The 19,727-nt window shown below is 35.7% G+C and overlaps 1 protein-coding gene across 2 annotated transcripts in view; it reads right to left on the bottom strand.

Moving 5' to 3' along the window:
• LOC122806392 (forkhead box protein P4-like) overlaps positions 1 to 18,862 on the bottom strand; it is a 1,692,547-nt gene extending 1,673,685 nt beyond the window's left edge. For both annotated transcript variants that reach the window (XM_044076752.1, XM_044076754.1), the window contains exon 1: positions 18,378 to 18,862. The gene's annotated coding sequence lies outside the window, so the exon portion shown is untranslated. The remainder of the gene's footprint in view (positions 1 to 18,377) is intronic.
• Between the last annotated feature and the right edge of the window lie 865 nt (positions 18,863 to 19,727).

Here is a 19,727-nt window from a genome sequence, read left to right as displayed (position 1 = left end):
TTAATTATCACTTACTCATTTCAATAGCAGCGTGGCATTTTCCTGCTGATTTTAACTGCACCAGTCAGCTGCAGTGGTCAACTGGGCATTAGCTGGTCGGAAGGTTCACTGGGACAGTCAAGCAGAGACAGCATAAAGCAAGTTCTATTAAAACAACTATGAAACAGGCAATCAAGAAGGCAGCTCAGAGGACAAGTGAGAATACTACTACTCAGTGAACAAAAAAAAAACCAAAAAAAAAAAAACCATAGGCGGATATTCAAGGTAATTACATGCATATTCAAATTTGATGGCATGCCAAACCACAGATATTTATTTTAAATGCTCAGTTTTTGGAGCATTTACCAAGTTTTTTTTCTATTTTCTAAGAAGTAAACAAACTACTTTACATTTTATTTTTGTGTCACTGACATTATATTATATATATATATATATATATATATATATATATATATATATAAATAAGAGATTCAATGCACAAAAACTGAGAATTCCCTGTCATTCTGTTAGTGCTTCTATATCCATTTTACATTTCAGAACTGTGGGCATCAATCTGTCTGATAAAAAGGTTAACAGCAGTTCAAAAACACTGTATACAGGACTGTAGCAATCATTCTGCAGTTTCATATCATGCCTCTGATGCTAAAAGCAAAGTGATCTAATAAAATGCTGTAATGTCTCTGTTGTAGTATTTCAACATTTGATGATGTATAACAAAGAGCTTAGTACTGACATCTTGTATCTAATTAGAGAATGGAGACATTCCAGAACCATACGTGGTTATCACTGCATCCATCCAGATTCAGAGAACATTGCAACAAAACTATTTTGCCGCATCCTGCAACAAGTTTCCCAAACTAGGTTTCACTGCTAATACCATTTAATTCTACCTGAGGGCCTTATTTAAATTGCACAGCCTGCATCGAGGATCAGAAAAATACTACCATCCCTTCTGCTACAAGACCTGCAATATGCATCAAAATTCCACCTGTAATATGCAGAAGGAAGTCCATGGTGTGCTTTTACAGGTCCCTTTCTCTGCTCACTCTTTTTTCTGCTTTTCTAGAGACTCCTCAATGGAACTTTTCCAGGTATAGCTAAACACAGCAGCGAGTCCTTTTCTTCCCCTTCAACAACTGTCAAGGTCCAGTGCACTTTTATGTTTTGTTATAATGCACAACCAAAATTATTAGCCATGCATCAGTTAGCCTGCAGAGGAGTTTATTTTACTTAACCATGTTTGCTGCCAGAGAATAAAATCATCCAATCAAACCTCCTGCCACGAGAGGTAACTATATAAAATAATCGTAAGCAATTCCTTACACCTTGTTCATTTAGCTCACATATTCATGTTTACATGAAAAGTAAAGATTGATTTAACATTCCAATAAAGAAGGTATTTATTAGGAGGATGAACTCAGTCTTTCCGTACGGCTTGCATATAATCTTAAAGTAAACCTATACACAGGATAAAATTAGATAATCTTTGCCAGCAGTTGAGATTTACACAATATTCAGAACATGCATTGATGCCAGCATTTTATTTTTCTTTCTGTTCATTGATCAATGTAATGGCATGATCGATAAAGACCAAATTTAGCAATAGCCATGAGAAAATTTACTCAGTCTACAAAATTTTGCAGTCAAAAGGTGTTATAATTGCCAGGAGATCGAGCAAATGAAAGGGTTAAACATACCACATACAAAAAAATATAATCCAAAACATTAACAGTGCAACTAATGATAAACCAGGCAAAGGCAACAGAGTTAAGTTATTAAGCTTTTTGGGACAGAAGGGTTACAGAATCAATACTCCCTCAGACATGCAATTAATAAAAGATATAAATATAAAAAACTTGCTATATTCCTAGGTTCAAAGAAGATTTCATGTTTTCTGTCCCAGTCTGAAGGCACAAGGATCACTTGTACTTACAGTGTTCCGAGGTCTTCATTATTCTAAAGGTTGCTGTGCCTTCTCAACATAACACCACCTACACAGTCCAACGAAACTTCACAATAAAGAGCTTTACTCTGTACTGACAGTAGGTGTATGGGACACTTTATAGCACACTGTCTTACTAACACTGGCTATTACAAGGTCATAATGTTCCCCGCAGTAAGTTTGAATGACTCTCCAGGAAGAAAGGGGGAAGGGACAGATTTATTTGCTGTGTGTATATATATATATATATATATATATATATATATATATATATATATACACACACACACACATATACATATATATACACACATATATATATATATATATATATATATATATATATATATATATATATATATACACACATATATACACACACACATATATATATATATATATATATATATATATATATATATATATATATACACATACATGCACACACTTTATATATTTATATATATATATATATATATATACACATACATGCACACACTTTATATATTTATATATATATATATATATATATATATATATATATATATATATATATATATATATATATATTTTACACACACATATATATATTTGCTCCGGTAGCCTTACTTTACTGATACAGTTTTAGGGGGTGCTTGATGGCTTCTGTTTTATACTTGGAGACTCTTATCCATTTTTGTCAGTATTCTAGTGAGGAACATCTGCTTTATCAAGAGTGCATGATCCTATCTACGAACAATAAACCTTTTCTACTGTGAAACACGTTGCCATCAAGTAGTACTTCAGATAAAGCATGTCAACCTTGAATATGTTAGCCAAGCTCTGTACCAGAGGTACAGTTCAGAAGTATTCCTTTTCATGGGAAATTTACAAAATTCTCAGAGGGTTTCTCCTCAATGGAGTTTTACAAAGATGAGTTACCCCCCCCCCCCTTGTCAATTTGTGCCCTAAATGTTTCTACTTTAGGAAAGATTTTTGGTTTTGCTTTGAATTTGGCTTATAGACTTATTTGAGAAGCTACCCTCAACATCTGCAGTAAATCTGTAATGTACACCATAGCATCAATGTTAAACATTAGTTAGCTATATAAGGCAGACTGATACGCTGTGATATACAAAAACATGTTTACACCTGGAATTATTTTTCACTTGATTTAGTAGTGAAAAACTTCAAGATCTGTAATGCTTGAGCCACTAAATTCAGAAATGACTTAAGTGAAAAATTGCACAATTCCCAGGAAGCTGTATAATGAGGATGTAATTCTTCTCTCTCTCTCAATGGCTATTCATATTTTAAAGCAGCGTTAAGCCAATGTCAAATATAGTTTGGTTCCAGCACTGCTACGAAGTAGGAAGAACAACTTCCATTTCTAGACCTGTAGGAAAGAAGCAGTGAGTTAGCAACAAGAGTTGGAACTCTGCCATACTATTCCCCTGAGAAATGTATCCGAAAGCAAACAGCCTGTAAGGCTGCTCCAGTGAACTTCAATCAGGTTTAACCAAGTTCTCCATTCATTTTCTTAAGACTACTCTGCTGACCCCAATGTTACCTGTTTATTCACCCCCTTACTGTCGCAGGCACACTATCTGTGACAACATGAATGGCTATAAAACTAGACTAGACAGCAGACAGAACACCCTTGGCATGTAGCAACTCAACAGCACAAAATACATTCTTTCTAAAAGTCTGGCCACCACACAAGGCAAATATTCACACTTGCAATTTATTTTAACAATGGGCTTGTAAAATAAAATTATTTGCAAAACTTAAATTATTTTGCAGTATATTTTACTTTGTCAACTATACTTTTTCATCTTTGACAAATGTGGTCTTCTTTGCAGGGCTTTACGGATATGTTGCATCTCTTTCCACATATAAACATCTCTCTCTAGCTCACACACACACACACACACACACACCACTATTCTAGACAATTTTATTAAGTAGGTTTACCATTATAAACCATGTAAAAAGCAAACAAAAAGACAGTTCCGTTTCTGTTGGGCATTTACATGCAGAAAAAATAGCTGGTAGATGTAAAATGTAGAACTTGACAACTTAAAATGCATCAAAGAAGGCAGATGGAATCAATGAAGGCTTTAAAACAAGTCAGCAGTAGCATATAATTGGTGAGAAAGATGGTGTACCACATCTGGTGGTAGCCAAGATGCACAGACATCTGTGAATGGCTAGCTATAGCATACAAAATAAAATCTTGTAGTGATCTCAAGAAGTTGTTTACTTACAAAACAAAATAAATGAAGGAAAGCAAAAAGAATAAAGGAACATCACATGGAAAAACAACTTAATCTTAAGAGTTTAGGTGAAATATGCTCAAAAGAAATTGTTGGGGCTCTTAGTCAAACAAACACTGACAGCTGTAATCTGTTGTGGTGGCATGCAACAAGTGGACAGCTGTAATCTGTTGTGGTGGCATGAAACAAGTAGACAACTATAATCTGCAGTGGTGGCAAAGAACAAGTGGATGGCTGTAATCTGCGGTGGTGGCAAAGAGCAAGTGGATGGCTGTAATCGGTGGTGGTGGCATGGAACAAGTGGACGACTGTAATCTGTAGTAATGAGCGATGGCATGAAGCAAACACACTAGTTATAAATTATGCAGTTTGTTTCAAGCTAAAATTTAAGGCCAGTATCATACTGTTTTATCCATTTCTTTCAACCCCCCCCCCCGGATTTCTTTACAATGAACTGACTAGTTTCCTCTACTAGCCTTGGGTTTGAATCCTTCAGTCTCCACTTGTAATCTATGCAACTCACAGTACGCTCTTAATCAGACTTACTAAGTCACCACTGAAATAGACAAGTCATACACCATGACTTACCTGGTACATAAAAAGGATATAGCAAAATCATGTTAGAAGATATATGAATTAACCCTGAGAAATTAAGAAGTGGTTTCAGCACAGCAGCTCAAAAAATGCTTATGATAAATAAGGCTTGACTGTACTGTAAAGATCTAAGTCACGCTGGCCAAGAATAAACTCATGGATTCAGAAGTCATATTTTAGTACATAAACCAGATTTTGCTTAAGATATGCTGGCAAACAAATAAAAATGTGTGATAACATCTGCTTATTCCTGGTGCATCTGTTTTTATGACCCGAACTGCATTATCAAAGGTTAGTATTGAACTGAACATTTTTAGGCATGGTGTTGATTTTTTTTTTTTAGAAATAATCTACACATGTCCAATGATGTCTTGAAAAAAATGGATGTCTAAACATACTAGTTGAAGTCATGCAAGCATTTTTTTTTCTTGACTGGCAAACTTAATCAAATAGGAATAACCCCAAACATTTCCAAGCAGAACAAAATCTGACCTTTTGTGTCTTTCTTGAAAATCTGTTTCTTCTGTTTATCTCCTTGAACATAGCTCAGACCATTTTTGGCTTTATATATACTTGCCAATCTCAATGCTTATTTCCAAAGTCTACAGAAATATTTAAATATGCAATTACTCCATCTGCTATGTGTTCTCTTGTTAAATCTAAGAGTCAAAACAAGCTACAGCAATTAACTGTCAGCTGCTGTGGACCATAAATTTATTCCTTCCTGAATTCTAAGTTTCTGTATTGCAGGTGATCATAAAAAGTGTGTGTGTACAATGTTCTATCATCAGGGACAAAGTTGAAAATAACTAAAGATGGACATCTCAAACCCGGAACATTAGTGCTAGTACCTTAGAAAGTTGCTATAAATATGCATTTTCAAAGCTACAAAAATAAAATGCTTGAAATTATTTAATGGCTGCAACATGGGCATATCAAGGCATATGTCATGTACACAATGCTGCACGCACATTAGTAATCTTGTATGTAAAAAAGTCATATACTATTAATCTACATTTTTGAAATGCTTTATTAGTTTAATAAACTTTTTTTGCTTAAACCTGCTAATTTCATGAGTTTTATTCTTAGTAAAGATATGGTACACAAAGTAAACACTGTCAGGAGTAAAGAGTGGGGGGTGGCAAGCTGAATTTGTAAACTGGCACACAGTCCCAAAAATTCCTGTAGGTGTACTGTAATATTGCTTGGATGCACGTCAGCTATGCATGCCATGCAACATATAACAAAGAGAATTTAATCAGGTTATCCCCATGCTTCAAAAACCACATTTTTATGCACAAATCAAAAGGCCACAAAGCACTGGGCTTAGAAGCAAGCCATAATATGGTTGACAGTCCGGAACTGTGGTCTTAGTGCACAAGTGCCCCTTCTACACATATTACAAATGCTACTGTTAGGTGCAACTGCAGACAGGGACTCAGCTGCATCTCTGAAACTTCAATAGCAATAGACCAACAATATTTTAGATACACTTATGCATACTACTAAGAGACTCCTTGTGACGTACAGATCACCAAGAAGACCTAATGGTATGCAAACTAAATGCAGAATGTAGCATATTCAAGAATACAATTTAAGTGTCAAATTATGCTTGGAGAACTCAGTAAATCAGTCTTCTGATGCAGTCAGAGAGATGGAGTTTTTTTTTTTTTTTTTGCACAAAGCATTACTAATGCTTTAATAGTAATATTGCACTAATTATTATGAAAACAAAAAATGCTTGCAACCTTTACCACAGTCTTGAGTTTTATTTGCAAGAGTGCATTTTTCATGAAATCTACCCATCATTTATTCACAGCAATGTTTTATTACATTAACCAAAGCAGCAAAGTTAGTCTATACACAGCAGTTGACTGAGAAACAATATCAAATACTACTGTTGCTTAACTATTTTTGAATAAACATTAAAACAGTTTTCTATTCAGGAAGCAAATGAAACCAGTGCAAAAAACGAAGGAATGTGTCCAGTGCATCGCAGCTTTTAAGGCAGGAGTACTGCCAATCAGCATTTGTACAGAACAATGATGCAACCCATGAACAGACAAGCAGCAACATAAGGGATGTACCAAGCTATATGCACATTAAACCATCCCCAAATATTACAAGGAGAGAAAAGCTGTTATAAAGACTGAAACTTTTGGTGTGTGTGTGTGTGTGTGTGGGGGGGGGGGCACACTATTACTACAATCTGTGGTACAAAAAACACAATGATATTCCAGACCCCTCCACAGTATTTCTGAAATCAAGTTGTTTGATTATATAATTAATGTTATTTAATAAATTTAAATATGATTGCTGTGTGGTGCAGTTTTCTTAACTCCATTGTCCTTATGGACTGAAGTGAAGTAAGGAGCAATGTCTACCATCGCTTTGCGAAAAACAGAGTAACTGTACTTACCAGTCATTTTATAAAGAAATAAGAGACTTAAACCTGCTTTTTATACTTTTAGAATATGACGACTCAATTTTTAGTAGTGGCCTACTTCATAAGTGCTTAGAATACATTGTTCATTAATTTTTCTTCACTTTCCCACTATGTCAATTCAGGGTCACCAGGAACCAGAGCCTTTCCTGGCACTAAAAATTAATACTATGTAGACTAGTGTCCTGTCACTTAACACACACACATTGTCAGATACATATACACAAGCAAGCAATCAGGACACCCAACTTACCTGCATATGAAAATAATCCAGAAAAACCCAAACAAACAGAGAAAGGACATGCAGATTGTGCATAGAAGTCCCCCTAGCCAAAAACCAAACTACAGAACAAAAGCACCATGAGGTAGCAATGCTAACTGCTATGCAGCAAGTAGAGACACAAGTCTTGAGCCTCCTTTTTCAGCTAAAAGACATCAGCAACAGGACAACAGAACCATCAAACAACATAAAATAGCAAGGCCATGTTCTATATTTGCTTGCCAAAATCTATGCAGAAAAGGTTTATTCAAGTTTCATTTAGACATCTCTCCTTTTCCTCTTTAGGCATACTGCATTATGTCTGCAGTAGAGACCATACTGTAGATGTAAGGTACTTTGAATCCTCCAAAATGGGTGCACAGAAAGCCACTGAATTCCTCCACAAAAAGACAATACACATAAATAAATGATGATAATAATAAATACAAAACCAGACACACAATTCAGGGAAGTGAGTAGAGCTGCAGCAAAACAATAAAATGACAACAGCAACACATGTTCGATGTCTTTGGGATCCAATACTAGAAAATAAGGGATTTTTTCACACTTTTGTTATTACAATTTCCTTCTATAGTCTGGGGCTTGTTTCTTATTTTTGACTTAGTAGCTACATATTTTAGCAGATCACCGAATAGATTTGCACATAATTGCTTACCTCCGCAAAGGCCCTGCAGATATTTATACCATCTTTGTATTACCATTCCCACACACTGTCAAACAATGCTGTAAAATTCCATTCCCTAACACAAAGCCAAAGTAATTTTTTTACATACTTCCTTAAATCAGCTACATATTAGTGTACATACAATTTTATTATACTGTACACCACTTACAAAAAAAATTACTAGCATTTACAGTGCATTTGCTTTGTAACCCTTTGTTTTGAGAAGATTTTGTTAGATCTACCAGGCTACAAAATTGAAAGAAAAACTACTTTTAGGAGGAAAATTAAACACCAACCATACAGAATTTTCATAGTCTTCAAAGCAGGATAACTTGTTTGTTTATTTATTGGGGGTGTGGCGGGGGACTAGATTCAGAGAAAACCTGTGCAGCACTCAAGATGTGGAACCTAAGACAGTTAACATCAGATATGATTTACAGACCTCAAACTGCACTAAATCAGGCAAAGCTGAAAGGCAGCAACAGTAAGTAAAATACAGGTGGCAGGGTGCTTCAGACTTATCAAACCTGCACATGGTGCTGCTCCACAGTTCAACTTTTTCCATTCTATTCTGAAAGAAAGCAGCTGCCAAGGGGGAATAGCAGTGTGTCACATAACCTAAAGTATCCTCCTTTCTGTCTCTACACACTGACAAATAGTTTAAATAATGAAGGCATGTTCACAGTGCCCAGCCTAATATGGCATGGGGTAGAAACAATGAATTACATGCCACCTGCCCTACTCAGATGGAATGCCCATTAGTAGTTGCACACTGTTTCAGCTTTTATGGATTCCCAAATCAGAACATAAATAAGCATTCCTTGTGCATCTAGTGGGCATGTTACAGTACGGCAGCTTAACGCAGGACTTCATATAATGCAAGTCTCTCAGTTAAAACAATGTTGTACTGTAAAACTAGACTACAAAAACTAAACAAAGAACCAATCAAAATGTCTCACTGCACTTAAATAAAAAGGCACTGCCCTGCTGCACAGTCACAAACACACACACACACACACACACACACACACACACACACACACACACACACACACACACACACACAGTTGAAACATTCCAAAACGTAGCCTTAGCAACAAAATACACCAGAATGTAATGATTTAATCATGAAAATAGAAACCACTTAAAAAAGGCAAAACCAGCTCTATCCAATAGTATTTGACTGTAATAGCAGAAGTAGTGTTTTATAGTTGAAATGAAGAAAATCTACAAAACAAGCTACAAGTGAATGAGTAATGTTCGCCCGACAAAAAATAGCACCATTTTCCACAGGGTTCAGATGCCAGCTTTGTGACTATACAAGCAATTTGCGGGTCCCCTGAAATCAGCAGGCACTTCTATCTATAGAAACCAACCTTGAAGATTAAGTCAATACAGCGAAAACAGGAACAAGAGTGACAAATGTATCAATAAACACTTTTTTGTTCCTTTGGTGGAGGTCAGAACATGGTATCATAGGTACTCCCTTCAAAGTAGTATAATTTCAAAAATCAAAGGGTGAGCAACCCAAAAGAGTACAAAAAGCCAATTAGAATTTTTATCAGAAGAAGAAGAAAAGTGTAACATCAGTGAGCTGCATGCAGCCTTCCAGTGCCACATGTCAATATAGAACGGGAACAGATGCCCCACAGACCAAGTTATGCTACATATCCCATTGAAAATGTATTTACCTTACATATTAGAAAGGAGTTCACCAATGGTCACTTATGATTATGTACAAAACAGATGTTTAACAAAGTAGACAGATAAAGAACTAAATCAGTATTAAGAACAAGTCTTAAGTCTAAAATTCCATAAGAGTTGTTTAACGTCATGCATTTTACAAGTTCACAGTGTGAAGACTCCATTGCTTTGTACTCCAGATTTGAGAGGTCCATGGATTTGACTGCTAGCAGGTACCAGAATCCTACCACGGCTGAATTTTCATACCTCTCCATTTCATTTAAGATGCACATTAAAGACAGAGAGCTGAAGTAAGAGTATTAGCTGAAATGCCTATCAAATTATGCATTACACAGACGGACTATTTATTACATCCTGATCTATTAAAATATGCCTTGTGGTTCTTCACAGTACATATGGATCTCATGCAACACAGTTTGCATTCTGTTTTAACACTGTACAGAGTCAGAAGTCGTAACCATTATAAATGACTGACCCATACACTATTGTGTACAGTGCTGCCTTGTACACCTGCATTACAGGACTATTCCTTCAAGTAACAGCATTCCTCCTCTGAACCCTCTATTCATACCAACTTGCAATAGAATTAACTAACTCGGCTGTTCTGTTGCTCTCCTGGGCTCAGTTTTAAAATTCGTACAGAAGAGAACACTTTTTTACCTAACAAAAAAGTACACATATATAATGTTACAGCTCAAGGAAAATTTGAGATTTATGGTTATTAATCCAAATGTGTATGTAAATAAACTTCACTTTACCTACAACATTACAATCATGAAATTAAGACAATGCAGGCTATTTTAGCTAAATTATTTTGAACTAGTCAAACTGCTTGACCAATGCTGGGCCGTAAGCAGACAACAAAACTGTCCCTCACTACTTAATCAAAAATCACCAACTCTTAAAAATATCTGCATATGGAAATTGGAATAGGATTTTCACATTTTCTAAACTACGGGTGATCAATTTCTTCTTACAGTTAAAAACCTGATAAACAGCTCTGGACAAAGAGGCACACATCCCTTTGAAAGGACTGAAGCTGCTGAGAAGGTTTATGCCGTACGGTCATTAATCCATCTTACTCTACAAAGACAGTGACCAATTATGATAATCCTATCATGGTGCTAGGTTAATTCTGCAACCGCCATAATTTATGATAATTTTAAGTAAAATATTCCAGTTTTTATACAACTTGGTGCCAGAGACAAAAAAAGTGAAAGAAAAAATAATATTTACTGCTTTTGAGGCTTTTGCAAAGAAAAAGTGAAGGACTTCATTTAAAACTAATTGCAATCCAGTTCGTACAGAAAGCTAGAATCTTTTTAGGCTCGATCATTTAAAAGAAAAAAAAATGTTTTACAACAGAGCACATCAGCAACTTCTTTCTTTTCCTGACTGTCACATGCCTTCAAAAAGCATACCAAAATTGCACAATATTATACTGTAAAACAAGATTAACATAATAATACTGAGTTACATAGAATCACACAATTTTCAAAAATGTATTCTGCTTTATCAAATGATATGCAAAGCATGTTACTCAACATAATTTAAACAGACATGCAAGATTTACCACATCAGTAGGATTCCTCTTTGTACAATGCATGATTTTTTTTTTTAAACACGCTTTCTTTAATTTAGTCAGAACACACACAGAAGGGCTGTCCTACACTTCAAACAAAAAATAAGCTGTACTTGGACAACTACAGCAAGAGGTGCAACGCTGCATTCTGGACAGGCTGCAAATTCACAGTGCATAATACAGTATAATAGCAGAATAGTGAAGTTGCACATATACAAAATATTGCAACTTCAGACACACTAATGTTCGGCAAAATGTCTGTTTCTGTGAATGAAAACCCTCTTGCAGAATGAGACGCACTTGTAAAACAAAACCTAAAATTGACCAAAGCGATGTCCAACTACAAAAGCAGCATCTCTGACCATACATGCAGCTGGGGGTTCTTTTGAAGCTAAGGAGCCAGTTTAGTGACAGATGTACTATGCATTTGTGTGGGACACAGCTGCATTTCAAAACTTTGCCACTAATCATTAGGCTAATTACTTATTTAAAGACATGGATGCACATCTGTATTTGAACACTGCAGTTTTCATTCCTGGACTACTTATCCTCTGTACATTATAAAATGAATAAGAAAATATACAAGACATGCAAGCAACTAAGTATACAACATGCATTTTCTATGTCAAGCCTGCAGGTCCTTAACCACTGCAATATGTTCCAAGTAATATAACAGTCAAGAGTGGCGAGTAACATATGTGTTATAGGTGAAGTGCAAAATGCCTTGGGCACACTTCACAAAAGCTGCAAGCAAGCAACATGGACAGCATATACTCATGCAACTAAAAAGCTCAACCTGCAGCATTCTTCTTGGGGGGGGCAGTTAACAATGATGGCACTGTGCAAGGTGGAATAATGATTATATTGTACATACACTAAGGTGAATTACTGAAAACAGAATAATAATACTGTTCTGACTGCACTGGATAATTATGAGCAACTTTAAGTAGTAATTTAATGGCAAATCAGAAAGTATTCATACTTGCAACAGAGCTTTTTGTCAAAGTAAAGCAATGTTTCATTGTTTTAAAGCAAATCCTGAAATAAAACCGAGTACCAACTTACAAAATTTAAAACCACTCAGTTGGATGAACTTGTCCAAGCCTCAAGTGAAAAGGAGAAAATAAGTTTGGAAAAAAAAAAATAATAACTAGGAACTAATCTTTGGTTCAGATAAAATAATATCAAAACACAAAAAAAAGAAACAAAAAGAAATTCTACTTGAAGCAAACTGTATTTTAATACAGGCTACATACATTTTTGCTTCCTTGTGACAAAGCACTAACAAATCCTGTAATAAGAGATTTATGTAAGACACTGTCTATTTTAAAAGAAAATTCTAATCTACATTAATCCAAATATCAAGTTCACTTACTCTTGCTTAAATAAATGCACACAAACACACAGTTAAAAAGAAAGCAGTTTTATAGTCTTCACTTTCTAAAATCAATATTAGCTGAAATCAGCGTGTGTGTGTGGGGGGGTCAAAGTTTTAACTTTTATTTTTCTCTGCTTGTAAAGATCTGTCTAGTTTTAGCTACTCACAAGGTACTCCTCGAGATACATACAATTTAAAAAGAAAAGTAATTATCCTGGAAACTAAAATGGATATCCAGAGGTAGAAACTGGTCCAGAAGGATACACTTCAACATATTTTTACATTAATAACTCAAAAACATTTCTACTTTAAAATAATTGCATCAGCTATAATGATCCATTCCTTACTAAGGAACAAGTCTGTGCTTTTGCCAAAACTCGCACCTTAAACTCCTGCTCTATAAAGCAGAGGACAAATTCTCAACTTCTTTTTTTGCAAATAAAAATCAACAAACATGGAAGCAAATCCTTTAATGCAAATTAATACTCAAAACTGAGCAATGCATGGAATATATTGTAAGCTGTCAAATACCTTACGGGCAAAGTAGCCCAATGACAAATCGTAAGAGATCAGGCAACATTTTTTGCTGTTTATTAAATATGACAACTGGTGAATTTGGCATTTATCAGACCAGATTACACACACTGTGTGGTAAATGTTGAGAGCCAGACATTTATTCTTCTTAATTATTTTTACTTTATGAAGTTGATCTGCTGTAAACACCAGCCACCACTTTTCTAAAGACTATCAAAAATATATATATTGTATTTGTTAGATTTGCAAACTATTTTTGGACCAAAAAAAATGTAAATGAAACTGCACTAAAGAATTACCAAATTTTTCCAAACTAACAAGTACACAGAAAACTAGTTACTGCATTTAAGCGTGTGTGTGCTCAGAAACCTACCCTCTTTATCACCTTCTGACCCAAGTACTTGTGTGCATGTTAAAATTATGCGTACATGCATTATATATTATGTACACACACACACACACACACAGACACACCCCTATTAAATTTTGCTTTTCAACATCAACCTATGAGAAATGAATGCTTAAGAACCAAAACCTAAACACTCTTGCACCTAGTAATGCAACCTCTAGCTAAGTCACAACTTTGTTACATGCTCGCTGGAATTGGTTAGCAATTTTACCCAGAGACCCAGGTCTTGAATTATGCACTACATCTAGTATAGATACAAATATGTAGAAGCCTTGCAGACACTTGTGTACAAATCAGGAAAACGGTATTACTCCAGGAATAATCACGTGTTCTTAACCATAGTCAATTTAAAACAGAGCAACTCTACTACAGATGCAAATTAATTTTGCTCATAGTAGTAACAATAAACAAAAAATATATTGGACTATGTCATGCTTTCAAAACTAGAAAACACAGATTTAAACCACTCTGCTACAACTATAATTAAATTTGAATAGAAGTGTACACACAAATTACAAAGCTACCAAAAGCTACAGCACATACTAACTAAAATATTAAATCAAGAAAAAATCCACTATATTTTAGAAGCACATTTCTATCCAACTCTGCAGAAAAGTAATCAACATAATGATTTTGTTTATATTATGAATTAAAAAAGTGTTTTTCTGCACTTAATATAATTTCATTTTCTGTTTTCAGATAAAATAAGATTCAAGCATTTTTTGTTAACTGCAAGTCATACGACAAATGATCTGAAATTATGATACTACTGTGTCTTACTTGTATTTGTAAAACTAAATATTTACCATAAAATCAGAAAATCCAGTATATAAAAAGATTTATTTCTCTCTGGACAACATCTGAGAAAACTTAAAAGCCTAAAGGAAATTAGAATTTTATTTTTGGGTAGTCATTAAAAAGAACAGCAATGTAAAACTCCAGACTTCGTTTCACAAATAAATCCTTTGAATTATGTTACGTTTACACAGAAAATCTTTAAGATTGCCATAATACTGGAAATGGGAAAATAAATACTTAAATCCATGCAACACACTTGTAAAGCAAAAAAAGTAATGCTCGTTACATCTATTAAAAATACTATCCAGCATTTTTAAGTGAACAGCTGTGAAACTGCTGCAATGTAAAAAGAAGGTAACTATTTACAGTTGCAGTTTAGCATATGTGACTAAAATTACATAAAAAGGGGTAGGAACAGTAATCCGCTAATTTGTTATACCAAATCTCTAAAAAGGGTGAAAACATCAACAAACACACGCGCGCGCACACACACACACACACACACACACACACACACACACACACACACACACACACACACAAAAAGGTATCATCACGCCTCAACGTTCCTCATAGACAAAGCAATAAATGGCTAACAAGACTCAGAAATTGTCAATTAAAATATTTATCAGTTATCAGTTCACAGTAAAGGAAATAATTTCTCTTTTAAGGCTGGTGAACGTTGTTTAAAAAATAAAAAAAAAAGTTAATTTCAAACAAGTCTGTGTGCGACCAAAATAACTCAAAGAAACTTCTTTCGAGTAGAGTGCAGCTCCGCTGACCTTCCTGACCTCAGCTTCAGGAATCCTGGATATGAAAGCAAACCTCAATCCATTACCAACAGCACTACTCTTTCCTTCCCAGCCTTATAATTACTTAGCATTTGCTGGAGAGGTAGTCATTCAGAAACGATAAGCAATCTGTCCTTTTCATTATTAGATATTACAGCTCTGAGCATAAAGTGCAATCTATACATTAAGTTTCCCAGCTTAAGATGACAAAGACAAATTAGTTCTTTCAGTGCTATGCCAAAAGTAGAAAACATCAAAAATCAAACTTGACCAATTTAAAACAGAGTTTTCAAGGCATAATAAACAAACATTCTAACTAGTCAATGACTTGAAGCTGTAAATCTCCCCATCCACACACACGACTGTCCCTTTTGACCCCACAATAAGGGAATTTGTATCATAACATGTACAAATAATCAAACCAAAAATAATCAATGAAATCTTCCTTAGCCTTTCAGCTACAGAAAGAGGCATTAATTCAAATGTGTCTAATATTGCAACAATATGCATTCCTATCTCAAAAGGCTTCAACAGTCCATGCAGACATCTGCAACAAAAGTTTTGTAAAGGATTCATTAAAAATACAAAGCCACCAAAGTGAAGCCTCACTTTGCACTGTATAGTGAGAAATCCATAAGAAAAGCACACATTCTAGGCATCTCATATTCACTCTGATGGGAACACTTCACTACATACGCCTAACAGGATACCATGTAGTCAAAGCAGACACGAGCACCTTCAAATGAAGGTTAGCACTGCTAAGAGATGTACATTCTTTAAATTATACCTGCTTTGATTTTTATATTTTAACTTGTCATTCTGATCCCCACTTTAGTTCCAGCACTTGCCAGAACTAGCCAGACTCATTCAATGCCTTAACCTGCTGTAATAATTTTCTACTTGTTTTGCTTTCATAAGCTTACTGGTGCCAAGAAAAGTTGATAGAGACAGTCAAATCTCTATAAATATTATGATGATTCACCATCTGTACTAGTACCTTAACCAGGTGTTTTAGGATTATATTTATCTTTTTTCTTCTTTAGATCTGTAAACACATGCGCATGCATATACACTGACATACATGTTACTGCTGGCATAAAAGTAATTAATTCAAAATGCTCTGGAAGGCCTATCAGGAATATAGCTTTATTTTAAAATAAAAACATAATTAATGAAAGGTTAAATGCTATGCATCAAATACAGTATACTGCTTAAAATTTTCTGTGGCCCCAGTCGCCAATAATTTTCTGTTTTACTCTGTATCATTATTTTTCTATTAGAAAACATTTTTAAACAGTAAACATAATTATAGAATACATGTTTCTATACACTGTGTTACATCTACCTCTATACTAAAATGTGTATTTCTGATGAAAGAAAAATTGAGAAAACTAGGGTTGGAAACATACACAATATACATAACAGTGGGACTAAAAGCCTGACAATACAAAAAAAAAAAAAAAAAGTCAGGGAAATATAAAATGCAAGATATTTAAAAATTCATAACCACGCCATAGCAAAATAAAACTACTCTCGATTTGTTATTTATGTATTTATTTTGGCTTAGATGTTTCTCCATTTTCTATTGTAAATATTAACACTATTACTCAAACTCGATATCTTCCCTGAAACACCTGATGTCCCTATGTAAACTGCTTTGCAAACTGACAGATAACAGGCTTTTATTAATCAAAGCAGAAATTAATTTAATACACACGCAGTTAAATTACTCAGTGATAACTACAGAGGGAGCGTTAGCTTTCATATTAAAGTATGTTGTGCAGTACAGTAAACAAAACTTTTTTAACTAAAATTTAAAGCTACTACCACGCTGGTAGTGAATGACAAATCAAAACACTGCAAAGCGGTAAGTAAGAAATGTTAAGAGAAAATAAAATTACAGATACTCTAGGACTGTAATGCAACAACACTGTCTTGTCAAACACTTGATCAACAAAAGGATTTAAAGTGGGAGGGACACGCACATCAGTGTGGTGGTTTTGCTTTAATAACCCATCTTCAACTTAGAAGGCTAAAAAAAAGAATGAGGGAAGGGGGTGGCTGTAGAACTAACAAAAAGTAGATAATAAATAAGTTGCAATCCGACTTTAAAATATACTTTGAGAGAGTTAAAATGAAAACTCCGAATCACAATAAAGGAGTTTTTTTCCGGGGGGGGGGGTGGTATTGCAGTTTATCTATCACCCACACGTGTTGACAAGCTTACACCGTACCTCTGGTCACTGGTTCCCAGACCTTTGTTGTAACATTAGGAATCGTACTTGGGAAATGATCTGTATTTGTCTTTAATAACACTACTCCGACCGCGTGTTTGTGTACCTCAGCTAGTTCACGAAACTGACTTAGGAATTTAAAGCTGCAGAATAATCAACGTTCCGGCTCTTCCTTAGATACGAGCACCTGGGTCAGGTTCAAGGAAACGGCCTTCCTACCAGCAGTCACCTGGCGCTTCAGGAACAGTTAAAAACAAACTGGGTTTACAGACTGGAACTGTACTCATGACCTGCTAAGACTTAGTCAACAAACAAGACTCCGCGCCCCCCCGCCCCCCAACACACACACACCAAAAAATAAAAAAAAATAAGAAGCCCGACCTCATTGTGCCTTGGGCCATGACTGGAGCAATAAAGAAAGTTTAAAATGACAGGCTCTGAGGGAGAGAATCCGATCTTCACACAAAATGTGATCAGTAAAGGGATCGTACACATCTCGACTCTGATTACTGTCCCTCAACCTGACAGATAACTAAATAAACTCGGAATCAAGTCTGATTTTCCATCAGGGCTGTAAAACTTTTTAGCCCGACAAGTGCGCTGCCCCATGCCTCATATGAATAATGAGCTTTAAGTACGGTCATTATTTACCTCACATACAACAACCCTGCATCGGCACCGGCCCAAGTGCTGTATGGCACCACAACAGCACCAATCAGTAGTGTGACAAAGTAACCCCCCAACAAAGGTACAGGAAAAGCAGACGAACCTTCCTTGTGGTTTTGGCGAGGTAGGTGAGGATGTGGGCGGGCGGTGGACGCTCTTCTGGCAAACACTGGAAGCTCTCACGCTGCTGGGACCATGTGGATCTTAGGACGCTCCTGCTAAAAAGCCACACGCATCAACTGTCCAAAGGGATCCCCAAGTACGCAACAAAGAAATCTTCCACTAAAACACTTGGCACATGATCACTTTTTGTTTTCAGACCTGCTGCTTTCTGTTCATTTTCATAGCTATTTCCTTCCTTTTCTCCCTTTTTAATTTTTTTCGTCTTTGCTCAGTGTCTCCCGTTGCTCTTTCCTTTACTTTTCCGCCGAACAGTACACGTTTAGAAGTGAAGCGGTTCCCTGTGCCGGTTTTTGTGTCCCACTCGGCTGTCCCATTCAGAGGGAAATCACTCTTTAATCACTGGGGTTGCGCCTGTGGTTAAGATATGACGAGTTGGAAAGTGAGAGAGAAAGAAAGAGAGCGAGTGTGTGTGCGCGTGTGACCGTGTGTGCGTCTACCTTAATGCACCGAAATTAGGCGCAATAACTTTCTCAAAAACAGCCTGAAGCAACAGCTTGACACCCGGCGTCAAGAGCTGTGGTGATTAATGTACATTCCACTTTTGAAACTATGTGTGACAAACACTGGATGCTTACTGACCGATTTTTCATACCTGTTGTATTTACGTCAACGCATGTTATGTTAAAATAAAATATGCTGGAGGGGCAGAAGGGCAGCCCTCTTTTTAATATAAATGTGTCGCTCTACCCTTCGGAAATAATCCTGCTTGTGCTTCTGTCTCTCACCGATTCTTCCTTCAGTCTTCTTGGGGCCTGTACGCAAAACCACTTGCTTGTCTTTTGTAAACAACACTGTATTTCCATGGAGCAGTTGACATAGCTCATGGGCAATTTTTGATTATAAGGTATACCCTTTGGCATCTTTTTAACAACGGACGAATGTTGTAAATGGAAGACACATTTCTTTCTGGTTCTACAATGTTTTAAATCTATCAAAGCATTTCATACAATTTCTGTACTCTTCCACAACTGATCCCCGATAGCTCTTACATAGTTGTAAGTCTGTACTTACCAAAGTACTATTAAGAAACAAATAACTTTGCCTTCCTGCCAACAATGTGATGAGGATATGTTATCCTTATGGTGTCATTGATGTAGCTTTTGGCTATTATAGCTACAGGGTGAGGTTTGAAGTATATGAGGGTGACTGGCAACAGACAACCAAAGGAGGTTTTTCCCCCTGTGTGCAAAATGGGACCAGCTATAACATAAATAAAACATACAACGGTCTATTTTGCAAGCTACACAAATTAAATGTGTTGCTTTAATGT

The sequence above is a fragment of the Protopterus annectens genome, chromosome 7.part0, assembly GCF_019279795.1.
Source record: "Protopterus annectens isolate FY-2018-M chromosome 7.part0, PAN1.0, whole genome shotgun sequence".
In the NCBI taxonomy this organism is placed as follows: Eukaryota; Metazoa; Chordata; order Ceratodontiformes; family Protopteridae; genus Protopterus; species Protopterus annectens.
This window is presented reverse-complemented; position numbering and strand designations above follow the sequence as displayed.